Source organism: Colobus angolensis, unplaced genomic scaffold (genome assembly GCF_000951035.1).
Source record: "Colobus angolensis palliatus isolate OR3802 unplaced genomic scaffold, Cang.pa_1.0 Scaffold121, whole genome shotgun sequence".
Taxonomy (NCBI): domain Eukaryota; kingdom Metazoa; phylum Chordata; class Mammalia; order Primates; family Cercopithecidae; genus Colobus; species Colobus angolensis.
In genome coordinates this window covers 6,137,007-6,153,432 of record NW_012113253.1, presented here as the reverse complement: position 1 = coordinate 6,153,432, position 16,426 = coordinate 6,137,007, and the positions used below count along the sequence as shown (strand labels likewise).

General features: G+C 39.0%; 1 protein-coding gene and 1 pseudogene across 4 annotated transcripts in view; both read right to left on the bottom strand.

The window, feature by feature from the left end:
* NCALD (neurocalcin delta) overlaps positions 1-16,426 on the bottom strand; it is a 472,522-nt gene that overhangs the window by 205,472 nt on the left and 250,624 nt on the right. The gene's annotated exons all lie outside the window — the stretch shown is intronic.
* On the bottom strand, positions 7-830 carry LOC105504162 (annotated as a pseudogene). The gene has a single exon (XR_001000576.1). The product of XR_001000576.1 is annotated as a phosducin-like protein 3 pseudogene (transcript).

Sequence of the window (16,426 nt, the reverse complement as noted above, 5' to 3'; positions counted from 1 at the left end):
AGGATTCATTCTTGCTTTTTCTTTTTTTAAAAAATCCAGACAATTTGTCACAAGAAAGTTCAGCATGTGATAGCAGCTGCAGCCTCAGTCACCCTCGGAATTGCTGTCCCTCCTCATGGGGACAGAGCTCCGCACTGAGGACAGCAACACATCTTTAATCGGATTCTTAGGGTTTTCCTCCAAGTTCATCTTAATTGCTCCAGATTCAGACAGTTTCCACCCCAACTCATCTCTTGTCAGGTTCATGCCGCCAGACGCAAGAGGACTGATCAACTGAGCCTTGATGTCTTCTTCCAGGTAAACAAATATCATGGGCAGATTCCTATCATGATAATTGGGTATGCAGGTTGTTGAAAATGGCTTTGATAAATTTGACATCAGGAAACTTCCTGGCAAGTCCACTGAGGTGCTGATTTATCAGGGCACAGAGGGGAATTCCTTGTTTATAAAGGTGCAAGATGACCCACAAGCCCTCACCAGCTTTGGTAACTTCTTGAACATAATACTTCCTTGAGACCTCCAAAACTTCTCCAAATGTATTCTTCAGTTGAATTGCTTTCCACTCAGCGAGTCTCGGCCATCTGTACATTTCAATAGCGTGTTCATCCTCCTCATTAAACTTGTCTTCATCATCCACCAGCTCTTCCAAAGTCATATCTTTGTATGTTGTCACCACTGACTGCTGCAGGATGCGCTGCTCCTCTTCTTTCTCCTCTTCCAATTCTTTTAGACTTTTCTTGGTGGGTAAGATGCCCTTTTTGCCTAAGATGTCATTCCACAGAGTGTCTGTGTTGGGGTCCTGCATCTTGTTTCCAATCGCTCAAGCCAGTTGTGCTGCGAAATTCAGATTCTCTAAAAACATGTTTACAATTTAAATTTGGCTGACCCTTGCAGATACGTGGGCCTAAGTCAATCAAATCTATATCACGATAAAGGCTAAGGTCCTTCCCTTTCTTAATTAAGTATGAAAAGATGCTAGAGAAAGTCTACAGTCATTTCTAACTCTTTCTGTCTGGTAGTCTTAGATCCATCTTTCATGCCAAAACTATATGTCATAGAGGAGCTGACCTGTTTAGAGCATGATTCCAATAGCAGGAAGCGTATTGAAGAATATCATACTTTGGGCCTCCAAGCTGAGCCCCTGTGTGTATCTAATCAGTTCTCACATCATAAGAGAGAGAGAATCCGAAAGTCCAAAATGAGGAGGAAATGAGGATCTCTGCAAAGTCTCTCAACTTCCACTAATGCTTTGCTTCTAAGAGCAACTGCATTTCTCTGCAGCAGTTTTCCCCAGCACTCCTCTCACTTTTCTGCTGCTTTATTTTACTTGAGCTAATTGCTCTTTCCCTTCAGCATGTTCCTTTCCCATTGACTTCTGTTTTTTAAGCCAGCATAATACCTTTCTTTCTTCTTTCCAGCAGCCCTTGGCCTCTCGGGAAGGCTTAGTCATTTCTGCACTACATTCCAAATCAAAATAAAATGAACAATCTCCAGTGCCTTGGAAAGGGCTCCCTTAGATTTTCATTGAGAATGGCTTTTTCTGTCCTCCCAAGGTCTAAGATCACTGGAAGAAGGACACTGAAGGCAGTGAAGGCTCCAGAGCTCTGTCCCTCACCTTCACGGTGGTGTTTCCCAAAGTGTGAAAGGCAAACCACTAGAGTTACTCAAGACAATTTTCGTGGTGCATAGTTACGGTGGATTATGGTTGTGCATTTATTTTCATGTGCTTTAGAAAAAAGTATAGCGGGCATATCCAATTTCAAAGCTATTCACAGCTATAACTGCTGCTTAGGGCAAATGCAAGGTAAAATATAAAGAGGGAGTGATCTAAAGAAAGACATTAAGTAAACAATAATATAGATAGAATGTGATATAGTAAAAATGGTGGAGATGGGACCTGAATGACAAAAGCCTGGGAAATGCTGCTTGATAGAAATGACTTGGACCTAGGAAGAATGGGACATGATGTCAGCTCTGGCCATACTGCCGCCCCCATTGCAAAGCCCTGAGCTTGGGGTAGAGGGTGGGAAAGCAGCTGTTAGTCTATGAATCACCGGGCTAAGATTCACAATTTCACACCAGGGACCAAAAATACTCAGAAATGTTTCTGAATGGATAAATCAACTTCATATTATGCTATAACCAAGGATAGCATTGCCATTAAATTTCCGATTAGAAGCACCCTGATCCAAAACTCTTTCAGCGTGGAGGCTAAAGCCTGCAAAGGCCACATGATTTGGCCCAGTTTCACCCTAGGAAATAGTAGCAGCACTAGAACTTAGACCTCAAACATGATCCATTCTAAGTCTTTCTACTACATTTTACTGCTAGATGTCTTTCATATGCCCCAAAGTCTTAACTACTCCTGAATATATCTAGCTAGATTTCACAGAGTAGTAGGAGATAAAATCAGAGAGGTAACATGGGATGGGGGAGATTGTGTCAGAACTTGAAGGCCCATTTGAGGACTTTCAGGAGCCCAAAGGTGGAGCTGATAGCTGTGTCTAGACACTAGAGAATTAGCAGTAAACAAAAGAGACAACAAACTTTTCCATATAAAGGTTTACATTTTAATGGAGGAGAAAATCTAGAATCTGAAATTGCAAATCACCTATGTCTAAATGTCAAATAAGTAATGGCCCAGGATGATAGGATCCACACTGGGAAGGGTTTCCATGGATTATCTGGCCAGCTGGGCTTTGATGGCCCCTTTCAGCATTTCCCACACTTCTGCTATATCCCAACAACCAAAGGCCCCCAGCCGAACAGCTGCATTTTCCTTAATCAATTTTTTTCTTTTTTGACACAGGGTCTCCCTGTGTTGCCCTGGCTGGAGTGTACAATCATAGCTCACTGTAACCTCCAACTCTTGGGCTCAAGTGATCCTCCTGCTTCAGCCTCCTGAACAGCAAGGACTACAGGTATGCACCACCAAACCTGGCTAATTTTAAAGTTCTTTTTTTTTTTTTTTTTGTAGAGACGAGGTCTTACTATGTTGCCCAAGTTGGTCTCAAATTTCTGGCCTCAAGTGATCCTCTTGCCTCAGCCTCCCAAAGCACTGGGAATACAGGCATGAGCCACTGTGTCCAGCCTCTTATCCAGTTTTTAACTCCTCTCCTCTTCCTAAGTAGAAGAGGAGGGAGGGAGAAAAGGGGAAAAAACAAACTGGCCAGAAAGAGAAAGGAGAGGAATCAATGGAAACAATGATTCTCCTACGGAGTATTTTAAATCCTGAGCTATGCCAGACTAAGTTACCTGTGTTAATATTTTATTATTACGTTATTAAATTGACAACATAACTGCATAGTAATAATGACTAGCCACTACTGAGAGTTTGCTGTGTGCTGGGAAGTAGTCTAGACAGTCTGACCAACTTGATTTCACTTATTCCTTACCACAACACTATGACACAAGTACTATTATTTTTCATTTCACAGAAGAAGAACTGGATGATCAGAGAGGTAAAGTTCCACATCCCACAGCCAGTAAATGGCAGAGTACAGTCACAGATGTCAGGATGCTGGACTCCAAAGTCCTGGCTGTTCGTCCTGTTCAGGGAACTCCCCTCCTCAATAGGAGGCAACAGCTAGCTCAGGCTGTCCAGTCAATGCACCATTCATACAGGATTTCCCTCCTTGCAAGTGTTCTTCTCAAGAATAGGCCCCCTCACTGACCCTGTCCCTTTCATCACTTCATTGTCTTTTTTCTAACCTCTCTGCTCGGTGCTCCATGTCCCCTCGTTACTGGGGTAATGGATATCTCGACGGTTTTTGCTAGATTTCCATGACCGTTGTGGTCTGTCTCTATTTCCCAGCACTTCTCAGCCTTTTAATTCTCTCCTCATTATTGAAGCCAGCATGGAGCAATTTTTCAAAACATCCAATTAGCAAGTGCACAGAAGGAACTGGGTCCATAATTAATTAATGATTCTAAGATGCAACAAAGCAAAAGCAAAGCCAAGGACATGGAAGGCACCAAAAACTGAAACTGCATGAGGAAGATGTTCACATTCAGGATCCCTCCCTGGGAAGGACAAAGAATTAAACAACGTGCTCACTGATTCAAATCCCTAAAGCACCTCCACATGTCCTGAAATTGAAAAGACATCAATCACTGGGTGACAGTCCCAAGTGGAACATCTTTCCCCTCCAGGATGAATGACTGCCTCTGTTGTAGTGGTGAACTGATTCTTTCTCTATTGTTTTTATGAGAGAAGCTTGGCCTCTCTTTCGTCTCAAAATTGTTCAACTCTTTTAGTGACAGACAGTCTTTCTAGCTAGATGGTCCTAACCTCTGGGATTTCTTACTCTTCCCCAAGCAGAAGTCAAGTTAATATACCAGGATTTAAGAGATCAAGCTAGGATGACTGTGGAGATAGAAAAAGGGAACATACTAGAGGAATGCCCGGATTCTCAGATGTACAGTTGCTATTCTAATTTGGAGAAGAAAGGAGGGCTTGGATGGAAGTCTACCCAGATCAAATTCTCGCAGACATCAACTCGTTCTCCACCACACAGGGTGAAGTGTAAATGACAAGGGAGTGCTGGCACAGTTATTAGTCAAATTGCTGTCTTTTCATTAGGAGGAAATAGGGATTATGTTTGCTTTTGATTATTATGAACAGTAGTTGCTGGCTGAAAGACTAGAGACAACAAAACAAATAGCCTGAACAGTATTATAGCAAGTTCCTGCCTCTCACAGGACATCATGATATACTTGCCATTAGTGAAAATTAGAAGACGTACATAGACCATGACAGTTGTAGGAATCCTTTACCACTTTTTCTTACCTGCAGCCTAATTTCCTTTTGGTTCTACATTGTGCTAATGCCAGCTTTCAGAACTGATCTCTGTACTTAAGGGAGTATATCTAAACCCGCTCTACCAAGCCACAGACTAAGCATTTTGCTTAATACCATGGCAATGGATACAAGCAAAGTTAGATGAGAAGGAAAATAAAATGTCACCAGGACATTTACAAGACATAGTACTTATTGCTGCTGCTGCTCAAATCAAATAATAGTAAATACTATTATGCATGTTGCTAAGCAATGTCACATTTTCAGTCCTTAATAACTGCATTAGTAACACAAGATGGGACAAATTTTGACATCGATGAGACGTTTTGCCTTCTTTGAATAATCAGCCTAAGCAACTGATGATTTCCAGCACAAAGCGAAAGTGGTTATCTTTTCTCCCCTGGCTAGGATATGTATGAGAGCTCAGTGGTAAATTTCCTATTGGAAAGACTAAGGGTGCTCTCTGCTAACCCATTCCCCCACAAAGTCTTTAAGTCTTAAGTAAAAAAATAAACGAATTAATAAATAACATTCTTTCCCTGAAATGTCTCCTCTCAGCTATTGTATATGTGTATGTAGTAAGTGCTAGAAAACTGTGAATTTTAAATACAGTTAAAGATTTGAAGTAAAATGCATTACAAATACATATCCTTCAGATTCAAAGATAATACTGATTTCAAGGATCTTATGTGAAGATAATCAACATTGCAGCAGTCCCAGATTCTGTATTAATGACAACCCTCTGGTTTACAGATACTAGAAGGTTGCTTAGGGTGAGCTGCTAACTAATGACTTCTTGTCCCTCTCCCCACGTTACCCAGCATTCCCTGATTACCCAGAATTCCCAGTTACCCAGCATTCCCCTATTATCCAGCATTCCTGGCTACCCAGCATTCCCCAGTCATTCTGCATTTCTCAGCTACTACATAAGCATTAGTCAGAAATAGTCTGCAAGAAAATAACCTTTTCAACAGGATTTTACCAATGGAATTCTGGAAGCTTTCATCTCATTAGAGGAACAGTATTGCATAAAAGATACTATGTATGAATGTTATAACACAGACCCTGGAGGCAGACTCCCTAGGAGGAATCCTGATTACACAATTTCCTATTTAAGTGACTTTGGGCAAAGTAATGTCTTTGTGTCCCTTTTTTTCTCACCTGTTACTGCAATGATTAAATAAGTTGATATATATAAAGTACTTAGAGCAGTGCCTCCTTCTGGCTCTGGGGAAGAGCTGTTTGAACACCTCCCCATCAAAACAAGCAAATACTGCAGTTAGTAAAGGAGAAAAAAGCTGAGTCCAGAATGTATCTTTAGGATCTGTATTTGTTGCTTTTATATTTCAGAGGAAGCCACTGATCTAATGAAGCTAGAAAATACTAAATTTTGAACTCCTATAACATCAAACTGTTACTAATTACGGTTCTGGGCATATGCCATATGTTTCCCAGAAATAACAAATGTTCCACGGAAAAGTCAGCGGCCAAGGGTGGGAAAAACATATAGTAAATGTCCTTGTTTTACTTGGCTGTTAACATTAATATAATGAAACATTCAGTGAAAACTATGAACATTCAACTGCAACTTCCTACCAATTCAGAAGACATTCTTGAACTACTGAAAGTGAGAGCTGTTATGTTCAAATAGCATTGTCAAGTAATTTATTAAGAATCTTACATTTTAAACTTTGAAAAATGTTACTCTGGTACACTGGTAGATGCTAAACTAATTCCATGTGATTCTCATTTTCAGAAATACAATTTTAGACTGTTCAAGAGTTTCAGTGTTTCTCCTTGAGCTGCATAATAGAAAGCCATTTTGGTTTTAAATATAATTTTGTTTTTTACAGGGGTTCCCTTGTACAAGGAACACATTTCTCTCATACAGTCTTGCTATTTAAGAGGCTAATTGTTTTAGATTTCTTTTAAGCTTCCTTTATTTTACTTAAGTGAACTTGAAGTAAGTGAATTTTTACAACTATCCAGTGAAAGAAAATTAAATAATTGATCAAGTGATCTTTATAAGGAGGTCATACCAGCACCAGGAGGCTAAGAGTATGTTTTCTTTTAGTAGATTTTACATTAAAGAGCATGCATTTTAAAAATAAATCACCCCGATAGTCCCATTTATTCTTATTTTCTGTTATAAGTAAAGGATGATGATCCTATAGGTGTTAAAAAGTGATCAAGATCTAATCCAAGCTACTTTGGAGGCAGGAACTGCTACTGACAGAACCTCTGCATGTAATCAATGTGCTGTTATGTGACAGTCAATGCCATGTCCTAGGATTATGATGATGAAAAAAAGCAGCCCTAGGTTTTGTCCTCATGGAGCTTAGAGTCTAAGACAGCACTGCTTAAAATGTGGTCTATGGATCAGTCTTATCAGACTTCAAGAAGGCAAATACAGATACTGCAAGTAATTGTCAATAAACTTTTATAGCAGCTGGATATTGCTGCAGCACCCAAATGTCTAATCAAGTGAACTCATCTCATTGAATGGGGTATGGAATGGTTTGGAGATTGCCAAACTTGCATGGTGAGTTTCCTGTGGTAGATTCTAAGTACTGGTAGTCAGAGACAGAAGGACACCTATTGACTTGTGATGAATTGGAAAGTTTTTCAAAAATTGAATTCTCTCCCAGATAGTATGAAAAGCACTAATCTAGTGCTTCCAAAGCATTATACAAAAAAAAAAAAAGAGACAGTTTCATTCCAACTAAGAAAATTTGAGAATGTTTTGTCAAATAAATGATTCTTAAGAGTGGATTAGAATTTGAGGGGTAGAAATCACAATGTGAGAAGGGCTATGGAGGCAGAAAAGTGCAAAGATGACCCGGGCTACCTCCTTCATTGTGGCTGGAATATGATATGGGGACAGGGCAAAGGGAGGTAATGGAGATAAATGTGAAAAGATGGATTGAAGCCAGTTACTAGAGGGCCTCGAATGTCATGAAAAGGAGTTAGAACTTTATTTTTGAGATAATCAGAAGTCCTTAATATTTCTGAACAGCATCATGACACAAAAGAAGCTCTATTTTCCAAATAATATTGGCTCATTTGAACTATATGTGACACTTTAAGGCAGGAAGCCTTTAAGTGAGGTGAACAATAACAGTAAAAAGGAATTTCACTTTCATAAGACCACCTAACAAACCTACTAAAGTAAAAAAATACAAATAAAAAGGAATTTTATTTAAAAATAATCTCTTTAATGGTGTCATATATTACTATATGTCTAAGTACATTTTTGCAATTTGAAGTCTTCCCTGCACGACAGCACAGTAAAACACCACTTTAGAAGATCTAATCATGTATGATTGAAGTAATTTTGAAATACCATTTCTTAGCTTTACAGTGACAGATAGAATACATTCTTCCCATTTTCAGAAACTTTGATTAAGCCACAGATAATATGGGAACATTAACCAGTATACTATTGTAATAAATTACACTAAAATGTCAAATACCATCACCAAAGGACACAAGAGCAGCACTTTTTTTCTCTCTGTTATTCTCAGCTTCCTATAAAACTAGAATTGATTTCATTAAATGTTCCTCATTTATGTCTCATTTAAGTTTGGTGCCAAGGCACCAAAAGGCTCTTAATTCTTGCAGCTGACTGAAGTGGAGTCTTTGCGGCATTAAGACTCTCATAAACGTATCTTCTTCAGAAACAGCTGAACCACTAAGTAAGCTTTAAACTTTGAGGGTAAAATTTTCTAAGGTTTTAACAAATGAAATGAGACTCCCAGAAAAACATATTATCACATAAGAATTTCACATCCTTGGCTGAGTAAATATCTAATTATTTCCTCTTATAATTCTGGTTTGATAATATCATCTTCAATGTGGATGTGAGAAATACAGAACTGTAAAGATACCATCCTGTTAAACTGAAAGCTATACATTTAGAATTGCACACATTTGTGATATACAACTACAATACAAGGCTCAAACAGAGCAGTGTGAGTCACTGATCAGGATGCACTAAAGCAGGAGTGCTCAACTGAGGGTTATATTTGCCCTTCCCAGGAGACATTTGGCAATGTCTTCAGATGGTTGTCATGACTGGGGCATATACTACTGGCACCAGGATACTGATACTGCATATACTGCAATACATCCTACAATGTGCAAGACACTCCCTTCCAGAAGAATTATCTGGTTCAAAATGACAATAGTGCTATGTTGAAAAAAACTTGTACTAAAAGATCACATTAACAACATGTCCATCATTCCTCCCAGCTCTAAGATTCTTGGCATATGCTATGGTCTGAAAGTTTGTGTCTGCCTCCCTCCCCAAATTCATATGTTGAAGTCCTAACCCCCAAGGTGATTATATTAGGAGGCGGAGTTTGGGGCAGGTGATTAGAACATGAGGGTGGATTTAGTGTCTTTATAAAAGAGACCCCAGGGTCTCTTTTCCCCTTCCACCATGGGAGGATACAGTGAGAAGGCACCATCTATGAACCAGAAAATAGGACCTCAACAGACGCCTAATCTGCCAGTAACTTGATCTTGGTCTTCCCAACCTCAAGAACTGTAGGAAATAAATTTCTGTTGTTTATAAGCCACCCAGTTTATGATATTTTGTCATACAGAAATAATCACTTTGATTCATACAGTAGGAAAGTCAGAAACAAGGAGGTTCCTGAAGATTAAAACAGATAATTATTATGCCTCCCTTTGATATAATGAACACTTATATCAAACCCTCTGCCTTTTGCAAACAAGACCTGAAGGTAATCCTCACCAGTGCCCTGGTGTAATTCCACTGATGTCAGTAATACTCTCTATGTAGCTATGCAAACATTGCATCAAGACGTCTTCCAGCAGACCTTTGTAAAAGACACAGTTGAAAACCTCAAATAAGGTTCCAGGCATGTATTGTTTTCTGTGTTGTAAGTCAGTAATGGCTTTAAGAAGCAATATGAAATAAGAACTTTTGAGAATGTGGGAGAGAAATCCCTCTCCTTAACTGTGTACATTGATTCTAAGATGTGAACCTTTTCTAGAGATGCTAAATGTGCAAAATGTATACAGCATATTAAATATATAATAAGGTATCATAAGGCCTTTTGGTAAGAAGAAATAGAAAGAGGTCAGACACTTAGGGAGGCCAACACAGAAGGATTGCTTAAGACCATGAGTTCTAGACTAGCCTGGGCAACACAGTGACACACTCTGACTCGACAAAAAATACAAAAATTAGCTGGGCATGGTGGTGTGCACTTGTAGTCCCTGCTACTCAGGAGGCTGAGGCTTCAATAAGCCGAGATTGCATCACTGTACTCCAGCCTGGGCAACAGAGTGAGATCCCATTTCAAAAACAAACGAAGAAAATAAAACCAAAGAAATAGACTCTGAAATGCTCTCCCTCTCAGCTCCTTCTCTATCAGTGTTAGACTCGGTGAGTTTCATTTAAGTCTTCGTATTGCTCCCTTCCTCCTCCCCTCACCACTCCAGAACGGGGCACAGGGAGGGCAATGGGATCACTATTGTCTCAGAAACAAGAACAAATTAATACAAAGCCTGGTTTCCCTCTCTTGTTTTCCTCTCTTGAAATTTCTGTCTTTGATTGTGAATTGGGTACTATGAAGGACACCTGTCCTGAACATCCTCTTAGGACTTCTAGAGCATATGCCTTTATTTAACTAAACAGAAGAATAACCACACTTACACGCAATACAATTTATACTTGAAATTGTTTTTAAATTGTATCTAAAGACCTACACTACTTACTTATAAGCAAAAACTTAGTATAAAACCTATATATTGCTTATTGGCATATTGTCTGCCTGTTCCACTAGAATTTCAGATCCATGGGAATGGGGATTTTGTCTTGGGTATATTGGCTGGGTGACTAAATGAATATCTTCTCCCTGATCAGCAGAGTCATTATACAATTGCAAACTCCTTTTATTTTTACAGAAGACCACAGGACTCATTTCCTGTTATAAACTACTCATGTTAGTTCATTTATTCATTCTCTACAAAGTCTTTCACGACTTGGCTCCTGCCACCTCTCTAGCTTTCCCCCATAGGATGCCCGCCTTGCTCTGCAGCAACACTAGCTATGGCTCAATTCTTAGTAAGCTCCATGCTCCCTTCTACCTTAGAACCTCTGCTCTGGCCATTCTTCTGCCCATCTCCCACACCTTCAGATTTCTGCAGGGAAGCCTTCCCTGATCCCCACTGAGACTAGGTGTGGTACCTGCATTTTATAGTCTCATAGTTACTTGTTTTTGCTGTTGTTGTTTTCTATCATGGTACTTAACACATTTGTAAAATGTATTTGTGTGATTATTTGATGAACTTTGCTCCCAATACCACTTTTCTCAGCTGTATGTCTTCCTGTCCCTATTAATATCCCGCCATCTAACACGGTGCTTGTCGCACAGCAAGTGCTCAATAAATAGTTATTGAACAAATAAATGAGTTATGTTTCTAGAAACATAATCTGTTACAAATATGTAAGTCCATGTTACACCATATCATTCTTCCCTAGGGCTCAAGTTAGTAGGTACTTAGTCAACATTTGTTGGTTAATTGAAATCATCATTCATCTCCAGCAAACACCATTTCTCCTATGTCTATACGACACTAAAAAATTTGTTGCAAAATTGCTGGAAAACAAACTACTCTCTTTCTATTTTTTTCTACATACTAATACAAAAGGAGTTTGTTTTTGTTTTTGTTTTTCGCTGAATTTATTAGCTGTTTTGGAATTAAGAACATGACTGGATGGAAAATAGTTGGCAGGGAATCAATTACTCGACTGACGAGTATTTGTCTCTGTGGCTATATTTGAAAACATCTGGAAGCACATTTTCATTATCCTCTGAATATTTGGTGTCTCGTGCTCTCAGTCTCTGAGATAATCGCTCTCCATATTATTCCTAAATGAAAGGTATTCTGTTGACGAAATCAATGCTTTTTGACAGAGGGGAATTTGTGGGACATTGAAAATACAGAAGAATGAACTCCTAGGCTAAAAGGGCTAAAACAGCATTCATTCTTTTAAGAGGAGAAGTAAAGAAGTCTTTAGTTTAGAAAACCACAGAAAAATGAAATTCTATGTAACATCCTATAAGTAAGAAGCTAGTCACATAGGGAGCCTTGGGAAGAGTACAGATTTCCTGGGGACCCGGACAAACCATCCTAGCTTAAGCAGGCTAAAGAGAGATATCCAAACAACAGGAAATCAGTAATAATTGTAAACCTAGAGTCTATTCATATACCTTGCTTTCAAATAATTTCTTTACATGTATTCCTCCCATCTATGGTTATCTGGACTTCTGCCACTAGGCAACTTTTACTAAATTGTCTGAAATTCTTGAACAAAATCCCAAAAAGCCCAGGAAATTTGGGCAGTATGTGCTAAGTCAGGCCATTCTTACGGAAAGCCCCTGTTAGGAAGTTTAACCTTTATTGAAGAGGTCATCCTCTTCCCTGCCTTGCCCACTACTCTCTGGAGCCCACTAATAGTCAAGCAAGGAGTGGCTTCTTCACTGCCCCAAGAGCTTTTCTGTCAATTTCTCGTCCAAATCATCCTTGTTTGTGTCTGGCAGATGCTGCAAACCTGCAGCATGAACTCTTGCAGTCTCCCTTTGCTCCATGTGAATGAGAGATGAAGTCTAGCTTATTTGGAGCTCACTCTAGCAAGGAATTACCTGCCCCTGAGACAATAAACACAGAGAAGGACCCAGGTGCTGCAGGAGGGACAAAAATGACTAGAAGCCAATAGCATCATATTGATTATCCACACCTCCATGCCAAGGGGAAGTGTTCTTATCTTAAATCCTACTCAAGCTTTACTGTCTTTAGGTAAAAACACACATTTTCCTATTATGCTTTAGCTTGATGTCAGAAAGAGCCAAGGAATTAAATCAGTGGCGACTGCCATGTCTCGGGTTGTGATATCCATAAATAGTTCAACCAAATTATCTCAAGAAGAAGGAGCTTCCCAGACTGCATGATCATTACTAGTTACCATGCACAACTCTACCTTGGCCTCCAGGAGAAATGCAAGAGGGCTGAGACTTAGATCTCAATGCCATGGGGAAAGAAAAAACATTAGATTTTGCTTAACATGACTTCAAATATTTCATTACTCTTCTATAGATCTCATTAGAAGGACTGGACTACCAAATTTGGAATAAAAACTTTTGACTTTCACTTTCTTATTACATCTAGGTGAGCCATGTTGCTCAGGTAGTAATTAAACCATAGAGACTTAATGAAGGAAAAGGAAGTGGGATGAAAAGAGCTAAGTCTACTCAAGTTTCATTTGATATTAGTGTATCTTCCCTACCCTCATTTATTTTATTTTCTCCATTTGTTCCTCATACACAACTGTTTGACCAAATAAATATCAGATTAATCTTCATGCCTTTTTTCCAAACAGGCACAAAACATATTACTGAGGTCTAAGCCATATGCTTTTGCCTGCAATTCTTCACTAGCTCTTGTCTGGGGCCATTAACTTATTTTGAAAAGTTTCCAAGAAATTCAGTAGATTTCCCTTCCTGAAAAGCCAATTTCCTAACTGTTCAATGAGATGGCTTTTGAGACTCATATCAACAAATTAGGAAAGTAACAATGTTCCTCTTCTAACAGGAAATTCACTATTGCTGGTGTTGCTGCCCTAATTATACTATAATAGAATTTCAAAAGAATCTTTTTTGAATTAGAAAACATCCCATCTACTTGCTGCATAATATCCTCTTCAATCCTCTATACTAAATGAGTCCATTTGGAAAGTAAGGAGGGGTATAAATTACTTTTTTTCCAGGAATCAACAAGCCAGGTTTTTTACTCCATTATCATATGTCCTGTTTTGTTCTGTTTTGTTTTACTAAATGTCTTACACTTAAATAAGGTTTCCATTTAATCAGTCATTAAAAAAGAGAACAGAATTTTTTTTTTAATTAAAATGGGTGCCTAGCTTTCTTTTCAGTAACATACACATTCATCAAGAGTTAAAAATGGAAATGGCTACCCCATGACAAAGCTTATTTTTCTACTTAGCAAATACAAATATATAAACACACAGAAACCTACCTAGGATACAGCTTTGCATTTTGAATCATAATTTACACAATTTAACCCTTTCAAGAGATTAAAAAACTAACTCACAGTATGCGGTCACTCAATGCCTGGGATCTCGGGGCCTTCCTCAGTATGGCGACAGATTTTAACACCAGGAGATCAGATGCCCTGCAACCAAGATCACTCATAATTAGTGAATATTGTACTTGAACATTTGACAGCTCTGTAAAAGTTTTGGTGAGACTGTCACTTTTATTTCTTTTGTAGTTGCCTTCACAAACAGGAAACAGGAAACACACCTCCAAGAACACTGATGTATATTAGCCTAATTGGTTTTTGGTTCAAAGTACTCAGGAATGAGTCTTGTGACCCAGGGGTAACAGGCACAGTCCCCAGAGTAGGAATCAGCTCTGAGCATCTCACTGTCAACTCCACTGGACAGATGCTATGCAGACAATTTATTACAGGGAGAAACAGGCATGCTGAGTAACATTCAGGCCTTATGGCCTTAATTCAGGAAGGATTATAAACATTAGAATAAACTAACTTAAATATAAATATATACATATACACATATATTAAATACTACATTATTTAAATATATTTCAATTATTTAAAAGAATAAATAATATGTTAAAGTAATATAATATATATAATTTTTCCTGGAATATACATAGAAACTATCACTTAGGAATCATTTGGTTACAAGTAACAGAAAACCCAGCTCAAACTCACTTATACAAATAAATAACAAAATAAGGAAATATTTGGTTCATTGAGCTGGGGAAAATCCCAGAAGTAAGATTGGTTTTGGGAAACCACCAGTTTATTGTATCATTCGATTCTAGACAATTCTCTTGGTACAGGTATTCTTTGTGAATTGGCTTCACCCTCAGGCTGCTCCCCTTCTGGTGCAATAAAAATGGTTGTAGCAGTTCAAGATCACGTATCTATCATCTAAGAGGATAGTGGCAGTGTCATGGCAGTCCCAATGAAAGTTCTGAGGTCATTCTGATGGCCCGTTGCTGAATCGGCCACTGTATTTTGGGGTCTCATATGTCAAATGTCTTAAACTAGTCAAGGCTTATCCCTGGTGGTAAGAGTAGGGTCAATCCAAACAAACATCACATAGAGAGACATTGGGGGTACTTAAAGGAAAGGGAAAGTGGGAAGGGCATCAGTAAATGTCCACCACAACAGTGCTTCACAATAATCTGAAGACTGATATTTGAGGATGTGTTTGTATAAAAACCCTAGTACTCAGCTTATCTGCAGATGTCCGAAAGAGAATGAGTGGAAGTTTGATAGATATTGATGACCCAAGGCTATATATTTTGTTGGATTTTTTTTTTTTTTTTTTTTTTTTGCGGAGTTAGGGAGACAGAGTTTCACTCTGTCACCCAGATGGGAGTGCAGTAGAGCAATAATAGCTCAGTGTAACCTCAAACTTCTATGCTCAAGAAATCCTCCTGCCTCAGCCCCCAGAATAGCTGGGACTACAGGGATGCCCCAACATGCCTGGCTAACTTTTTTTTTTTAATACAGATGAGGGCTCTCTATGTTGCCCAGGCTGGTCTCAAACTCCTGGCCTCAAGTGATCCTACCACCTCAGTGTCTCAAAGCGCTGAGATTACAGGCATGAACCACCACACCCAACCTGAACTTTCTATCAACATTGGATTTGCTCTCTGAGAAAATAGTTCAGAATATTTCCACTCTGTTTATTAAGTGCGTTTTACAGTGTATGAAGCACTCTTACATTTGATCTTCTATTTTGCCATGAAAACAACCCTGTCAGCAGTGGGCAGGCATGCCCACTAGAAGCTTAGACACTGGGGCAGACACTGCCAGTTGCCTATCCAATCACAAGTCTACCCTTTTCCCTTACAGAATCTTGATTTTGTCCAGGGCAGGAATTTGCTGTGTTAAGATTCAGCTAAGAATGGTGGCCAGGTGGAACAATTTTGGTTCTGGAGATGCAAACAAGCCGAAGTCACTAGGTAGGGCTCCTGGAAAAGTGCTTTAAAAGGACACTGGCATTCACTTTTTGTTCTTTGCCCTTCCTCTTCATCATGCCTGCAACTCTGATGCAAAGCTGGAGGAAGAGCTATCTCTTGCAGTCATGAAGTCACAAGCATGAAAACAAAAGCCACATGCTGTGAATGAAGCCTAAACTGAAAGAAGGAGCCACTGCACTGGGCCTGGCTTGCCTGCTTCCAGGCTGTTATATGAGAAAAAGTAAATCCTATTTGGTTAAGCCACTGTAGAAGGATCCTTGTTACAGGCCACTGCACATAATCCTAACTGATACAAAGAGGTTTCTCAACCAGGTGATGACAGATCAAGGCTTAAACACAAGTCTTTCGACTCCCTGTCCAGTGATATTTCTAATAAATTGCATTACCTCTTCAAAAGCAGAACCCATACTCTGAATGCTATACAAACAAGCATTTTAAATGTATGCTTTTTTTTTTTCCCCCAACAAATAGCTTATTTAAATGATCTGAGACATAGCTCAAATGGTGACAGGGGATTCATTGCTTTTTGTTTTACTTTTTAACATGAGGCACT